The 8,286-nt window shown below is 42.6% G+C and overlaps 1 long non-coding RNA gene across 1 annotated transcript; it reads right to left on the reverse strand.

Moving 5' to 3' along the window:
- Positions 1-6,400: 6,400 nt before the first annotated feature.
- LOC146796320 (uncharacterized) lies at positions 6,401-7,929 on the reverse strand. The gene is made up of 2 exons (XR_014969603.1): positions 7,547-7,929; positions 6,401-6,835 (listed from the first exon to the last, which is right to left on the reverse strand). It is a non-coding gene; the product is annotated as an uncharacterized LOC146796320 (long non-coding RNA).
- Between the last annotated feature and the right edge of the window lie 357 nt (positions 7,930-8,286).

Below are 8,286 nucleotides of genomic sequence, written 5' to 3' on the forward strand. Positions count from 1 at the left end.
AGGCATGGCTTGGCAGTTCGGGCTGGACTGTTCCCATGAGGCACAGGATCAGACTGATTTGCATATGGCCATGTCCGAAACTGGGGTGGCAGAGTGGGCTAAAGAACGGTGATGGATCAAACCCAGATCTGTTGACTGGGTGGGAGTGTTTGGTTCTGATGCTCCGTCCATCACCACCCCCTTTTGTACTGCTTCGTTCGCCATAAGTTGGCAGGGTATGCTCAGATGTGAGTCCCTTGCTCACTTTGCCACTGGATTCAAGCAAGCCTGGCTGAAGACGGCTGAAATGCCAGAAACCGGTCCTAGGAAGCTTGTTTCCGGTCCAGGGAAGGCATGGCTTGGCAGTTCGGGCTGGACTGTTCCCATGAGGCACAGGATCAGACTGATTTGCATATTGCCATGTCCGAAACTGGGGTGGCAGAGTGGGCTAAAGAACGGTGAGGGATCAAACCCATATTTGTTGACTGGGTGTGAGTGTTTGATTGGTTCTGATGCTCCGTCCATCACCACCCCCTTTTGTACTGCTTCGTTCGCCATTAGTTGGCAGGGTATGCTCAGACGTGAGTCCCTTGCTCACTTTGCCACTGGATTCAAGCAAGCCTGGCTGAAGACGGCTGAAATGCCAGAAACCGGTCCTAGGAAGCTTGTTTCCGGTCCAGGGAAGGCATGGCTTGGCAGTTCGGGCTGGACTGTTCCCATGAGGCACAGGATCAGACTGATTTGCATATGGCCATGTCCGAAACTCGGGTGGCAGAGTGGGCTAAAGAACGGTGATGGATCAAACCCGGATCTGTTGACTGGGTGTGAGTGTTTGATTGGTTCTGATGCTCTGTCCATCACCACCCCCTTTTGTACTGCTTCCTGTGAGAAGTTCAACAAAGTTCAGAATAACCATTTCTAAGTTGTCAAGTCTGCAACAACGAGTTGCAGCAGGATGTCGTAAGAACCCTTCAGCCAAAAAGGTTCTATTCTACACTAGCACACCTGCTGGTAGTAAGTGCAAAATCTCTTCAAAAGTATAAGAAGTCCTTGAATGTCTAAACGAGCCGTCTTCAATCGTCACGATGGGTATCGCTGCAGACGCATCAGTTCCCAAAGTTGATCAATTATACCCCAAATGTTTCTGGAGTAACACCCCTTGGCATCACCAAAAATGTCAAACTACTTCAGTCCCATTGGTCAATCCCCATGGGATGAGGATGATGCAGCAGGAAAAAGAATACAATCCGGAAAAATCAAGTAAGACCTCTATGTAGCCTCCTTAAGTCACATTGTCTTAAATCATATGAACAAAAAGATATTTCAGAGAGGGAAGTGTTAGGATTCATTCATACTGCTTTCTCCGGTAGCTGTTCTAGAATGTTTCAATAATTGTTGCAACTGTATTGGAGCTGTATGAAAGATGTCAAAGGAAACCATTATGAGTTGGACTACAAGTGGCAAATTTGCTAACTATTCCCACAGGCTTCAGATTATTCAGTTCACAAGTTCACGTTAGAAATAGGAAAACAAGATTTGATTCTTACATGAAATACAGTTTATACATTACAAGTTATGTTGAATTATAAATCTCTGACATTGATTTTGTCAGTGAACGCCTAAATAAAAGGTTTCAATGAAATCCTAATTAATTCTTGTAAGTATAAGGTACCCATAAACTTATCGTAATGTCAACATTACACATTTATGATACATACATATTATTTAATTTGTATGTAGATCTTTTTCAAAGCACACATATATAAGGGGAAACATTTCAGAAACACCTGTAACAAACTCCGTGTAGCACCTACTTTTCTTATGTCATTTTCAGTGCACACGTTATAACATGAAGAAATGAATTTCTTACTTTTTTCCACACATTAATTTATCTATTATGCATAAGATTTCTTTTTCTTGTTCATATCACATTTATAATCATTGAACCAAAATCTAATGAAATGTGAAAATATAATGTATCATAAACTATTCTCTCATCTGCATGCTTTTTTAATGCAATATATGAATCAGCTTGCATATCAATTTCAAAAACGTGGAAATCCCAGCTCATGTTTGTCATCATTTATGTTAGAATCATCATAATAATGTGTTTTTTGTCTTGCAAAATTTGTTAAGGGAAATCTCTGATTTCTCAGGACCAAGATTGTTAATGCCTCCTTCTTTCAAGGCACTAACCCCGACCTGCCTAAAGTCTGGTCAGGTTTCCCCCATCCTAAATAACCCAAAAACAGATCAAACTGACTTAAACAACTTCTGACCTATCTCCAATATTGCTGTTTGGAAAGCTCCTTGAAAAATTTGTTTACATCCAACTCTGTAACCAGATCGATCATTTTCAATTATTAGACCAATTTCAATCCTGTTTCCGTCCAAGGCACAGCCCCAAATCGGCTATGACACACATAGTTGATGATGCCCTAAAAATGCTGGACCAATCCTGTATTTTAATCCTCCTTGACCTATAATCAGCATTTGAGGCTGTTAATCATGACAACCTTCTAGAACTTATGGAACACCGTAGGGGGTTATCAGGATCAGTCCTTAACTAGTTCACCTCCTTTCTCAATAACAGGACTCAAAGACTCAAGGTCAATCACTCACTATCGTAGACCACGCCGGTCAGATTAGGGGTCCCACAGGGCTCCTCACTTTCACCTACTCTCTTAAACCTGTTCATGGAACCTCTTACAGAAATGTTAAGTTATCTAACATCCACTATCACATGTACGCCAACAATTCCCAACTATAATTAAAAGTCTCCTCACCAGAAGACATCAGCTCCCTCAACACAACTCTTCAGAAAACTCAAAATTGTCTAGCAGATCCAATCACCTAAAACTAAATATTCAAAAAACAGAAGTCCTACTAATCGCCCCACTTAATGAGTCACCTGTCATTGAAGAATGGTTGAAACATCTAACTGCCCTCAACTGCATTCCACAAGTCATTGACTCTGCAAGATCACTGTAATTACCTCTCGATAAGAACCTCAACTTGCAGAAACACATCAGTGCCACCACCATAGGTGCGAATCACTAAATTAACATTCTGAGAAAATGTTAACCCTTTCTCCCCCCAATGACTTCAAGCCTGCAGTGGAAGACCTATGAAAATGCAACCCTCTCTGGCCTGCACAAATCCATACTGGCTCCTCTGAGAACTTCACTCAACTCTGCTGCTAGGCTCATCGCCGTCTCAAAAAGAAACAATCGCATCACCCCTGATTTGAAATCTCTCAACTGGCTCCATTTTGAAGCAAGAATCCAGCTAAAATTTGCCTGCATGACACACAAAGCCAAAACCCTTAGATATCTTGCTCAGAAACTAGATCTCTCTAGTGGTTCCAGCTCACCATTAAGCTCCAACACCCTACTTCTGAAACCTCAGAGATTCCACAAGAAGAAAACGCACAACCGATCTTTCTCTTGGATTGCTCCAAGAATTTGGAGCATCTTGCCCCCTGAAATCAGAATGAATCCCTCAACTGTATCCTTCAAGAAAGAAGTCACACTACTCCTTATGAACACCTTTCTTCCATAGATCCTAAGATACCATCCTGATTCCTCAATTTTCCTCATGACTACGGCATACCGACTACTTTGTGTTTTCGACCTCTCAATCCTGACACTACCCTCACTTTTGTCGACACTTCATGGTCCTGCAGTTTTCTTAACTATGATAATTTCGTTTTTATTGGTTTATATCCTCTGCTCTCTGAACATTGTATATCTTACCCTTCCTTTCCTGGTGCTACTTTATCCAGAATTTTTCTTGAATATGATATTATTGTTATTACTGTGCTGCTCTCTGTATACTTGTAAAGCGCTCTGATAACTGCAAGAGTCATGTTCACGCCATATAAAACTATAAAAAAAAAAATCTTAGAATAGTCATCTAGTTGTCTTGTCCCAAGATGGGGGTTGGGAACCCTAATTAATTCAAGGGAAGCAAGAAAGGTGTCAGCATATGTGGAGACATCCACAAACGTTCTCCAATGCATAGCATAAAGTCACTCAGCAAGAAGTATAACAAAAGGTCATCCCTCTCAAAATCCAAAGGATATATGCTCTGTAATTAACAATCTGAACACCAATTAACATACAAAATGGTACAGAAATCCACATCAACATCTCCAGCAGTTCCCACTTCTCACTATAAAAACTTGCAACATCCCAGATTTCTCCCCCATCCAGCTGGAACATCAGGGTGACCTTGAGCCTCGTTTCCAGCCATGGGAGACTATCTCCTCATTCATTACTGCCTCCCATTCATACCAAATATTTCCTCCTGTACATTGCTGTCTCCCAAACATACAATACAGTTTTCATTAACTGTTGAAGTCTTGAAACTGCACCTGCAGAGCAGAGAACATGCAAAGCAAGCAAACCTTTTATGTTGAAGGTTAAACATTGAACCCCAAAATCTTAAGGCCTTAAGTCAGGCTTACTATGAAAAACAAATAATGTGCACCTGTTATTCAAATATAGGTGCACAAACAGTGACAAAATCAATGCAGTGATATAACTGTGATTTAAGTAAGAAATCATGGTGACATGTGCAAATTGTAATTTCAAATAAATGTTGCATAACTTCAAACATACATCTAACTATATATGAGAACTACAATTTCATTATTAAACTAACATTAATATGCACACATTATTAACCTCCAATATTCTACAATGAAGTACTTCAAAAATATAGGTAAATACTCCACTTTTAAAAAGGCTCTTTAGGGCACACTGAGTATATAAAGTGATAAATGCATCTAAGTACATTATGTTTCTGTGATGCGTAAGGGTGGGCCTAAAATTACGCTGCTCCACACTCTTATCTCAGCACTAAACATGCAACACATAGACCAAGCATTGATGACTTTTTTCTGATCTGCTAAAGAAATTAAAGTATTCAATTACACAAGAAATGGTTCGGAGTGACACTTTCTTACTTACTCTGATACACACTCAAGTGAAATCTTAACCAGCGGGAATCACCCGGATCAATGCAGCTTCGCCTTTGCGCAACAGGATTCACTACAACAACCATATCTTGCACTCACACAAAGATATAAGTGCTTATCTCAATTGTGCAGCCTTTGGCACCTCACGACTATCACCACCAAACTTAGTAGACCAATTACAATATAGTGTATTCTACACTTTTTATCTCTATCCCGGGAACTTTGGCTACATCTAGCCTAATAACAACTTCAACTTTTCCACATTAAGCGCATTCACATCTACACCACAACTAAAACATCATCTCATCACACCACGCAATCTCTACAAAATATTGCAAACTTGACATTAACAAATATAACGCGCAACCCTATTAGTACTCACTCCTCCACTGTTACAACTCTTTTCCAATCCGCTGGAACGCCGTCATTCCTCCAAATTGGGACATAGGCACTATCAGGCACATGCATCAAAAAGAGAGTTTGCGAGTCCTTATTTGCGAATTTTAAGGAATCGCAAATAAAGACTCGCAAAACACGATGCAACAAAAACATTGCGAGAATATTGCGAATCGCTAAAAATCGCTAAATAAATTGCGATTTCGGCATTTGCGAACTCGCTATTAGCGATTTCGCAATTAGCGAAATCGCTAATACCGAAGTCGCTTTTTGATGCATCCTGATGACATCACAACCAGGAAGTGAGCAGCACCAGCCTCATTTCCAGTGCACAGTGTCAGGGAGAGGAGGGAGCTGGCTCTGGGAGCAGAACAGGAGTGTGACAGAGACAGAAGAAAAACTTGTGATATCAAATGGAAGCCTCACAAACAGCAGAGGAGAGCCAAACAGGCAGGAAACGCAAAATTAAATTTGCAGAAAAAGAAATTGACACCCTCATTGAGGGAGTAGTCCACAGCCATGACAAGCTGTTTGGAAAGGCATCATTGAAAGTGGCAGAGCAGGAGAAAAGGAAAATCTGGCTCCGGATCCAAAACAGGGTCAATGCCATTGGGGTGACACACCGCACCATTGAAGAACTCAAAAAACGATGGTACGACTTGCGCAGTCGGGCTAAGGTGCGCATAGCTGACCGCCTGAAGGAGGCAAAGAAGACAGGAGGGGGAACACCAACAGACACTGGGAACACTCCCATGGAGGACTTGATTGAATCCACCATCCAGCCAGAAGCTGTTGTTGGTGTGACCCAGCTGGACACGTCCGGAGCAGCAAACACATCTGAAGGTAAGATGAATGTATGTTTTCTTAGTGTTACAAAATGTAAAGGTAGAACTCGACCATAGCACAGCCCAAGTGCAGACCCTGAACATCCAGTACACAATGCATTCAGTAGGTGAGGGGCATTATGGGAGATGTAGTCAGGTCAAGCAGTTAAAATGTCAAATCTCAGAGTAACAACCCAAAAAAGCTGAATAGAGTATAAAATCATTTACAAAGGCAGAAATTTATTACTGTGCAATTAATATCACAGACATGAAATAATACAGTGTTGCACTGTTTCACCTCACAGATGCACAACGTGTAGAAGATGTGGATAGCGATTCCCCAGACATGCAGGACACCAGCGCAGGTGAACAGATGGACACACCTGTGGTGCAAATAAATCCCTCACGTCCAACAAAGTCACGCAGGGCTACTGTTCCATCCCTAGTCACCATGGAGTGTGAAGATGATGAGGCTGATGCAACACCAGGTGGCAGCCATGGCCAGACAACTTCCATCACACAAACACAACCACAGGTCCCCAGAACTAATCACAGAGCCCGGCGTAGGAGAGGAAGAGCACTCAGGACACAGCAGGAGGAGCAACCAAGTGATGTCTGGGGTGGTCTTGAGGGACAGATGCTCCGTATGCAGCGCCTGCAGACAAAAAACACACGATTAGTACAATTGCAAGTTGGCAAGATGGCTAGCAACATAGCAGTACTGTCAGAAAGTGTGCAGCAACTGAGCAAGGTGATGCATGAGGGAAATGTATCCCAGAAGAGACAGCATCGTCAACTAATGCTGCAATTGAAAATGTTTGCTAAATCAAACAATAGATTGGCCACGACAACTGCACTGCTGGCACGTAGGTCTGTGACCATGCAAACTGAAATGTGCCATTGGAGCGGCGATGTGGCTAAAGCACTGGACCAGGTCACAAATGCAGTTGATTTGCTAAATGCTTCCACAATTGCGGCCAACAATTCCACGCCCGAAGAGGGTAGTGAGGGTGGCTCAAGCCTAAGTAGTGTGGCAGTTCCAGTCCGCACTGCAGGAAGACGCAACACACGCAGCAGTACCCCCGCCGCTTCCAACATAACGGATGACAATGCTGGGTCTGACAGGCGTCTGGGTGTTCGTGGGAAAAAGCGCTAGACTGGCATGTACAAGTGCATTCCACTATGGTGACGTAACCATTTATTTGGATTTGACTTTTCACAGAGTGACAAGTGAATTGACATTTGCAAACCACTTATGTCCATTGCACTGGTCAGATTACAAGTGTGCTTGAACACTCATGGCAATTTTATTTAATTAAAGAATACTCTGATAGCAATAGTCAGTTTCTGTGTCATCATTACTCACCTCAGAAATAATTTTGTGTGATGTCAAATCTTCTCCTACGCCCTTCTGCTGCGCCTGCCCCTTGTGCTGCATGGTGTTGTGGCACTTGCTGGTTCCCATCCTCCGAATCGCTGTCAGACACCTCGATGTCCATTCCTCCCCTTGTCGCTATGTTGTGCAGCATGGCACATGCCGCTACTATCTTGCAGCATTGTTCAGGGTTGTACTTCAGTGCTCCACCGGTCTTATGTAGACATCTGAATCGGCTCTTCAACAGCCCAAATGTGCGCTCTATGATGTTCCTTGTCGAAATATGTGCTGCATTGTACCTCTGTTGATTGGCAGTTGTGGGATTGAGGTAAGGCGTCATTAGGTAATTACGCAAGGCGTATGCGCTGTCACCTACATGTAATGGAGCAAAGAGTCAGTGGCAGCTTCACATTGACATACGTACAATGACAGTGATAAACTATAACACATATTTACCAAGCAGATGTCCCTCTCCAAATTCTCCCCTGACAAGACGGGTGTGTATGCCACTTTGCCTGAAGATATAAGAGTCATGTGCACTCCCTGGAAATTGCGCAACAATGTCAGTGATAATGTTTTTGGCATTGCAAACAACCTGAATATTGAGGGAATGGTAAGATTTCCTATTTCTATATATATATTCCTGTGTTGCAGGGGGACATATTGCAACGTGGGTGCAATCAATACAACCCAAAACATGTGGGAAACGAGCTATCTGGTAGAACTCCTGT

This window comes from Triturus cristatus, chromosome 10 (genome assembly GCF_964204655.1).
Source record: "Triturus cristatus chromosome 10, aTriCri1.1, whole genome shotgun sequence".
Lineage (NCBI taxonomy): Eukaryota > Metazoa > Chordata > Amphibia > Caudata > Salamandridae > Triturus > Triturus cristatus.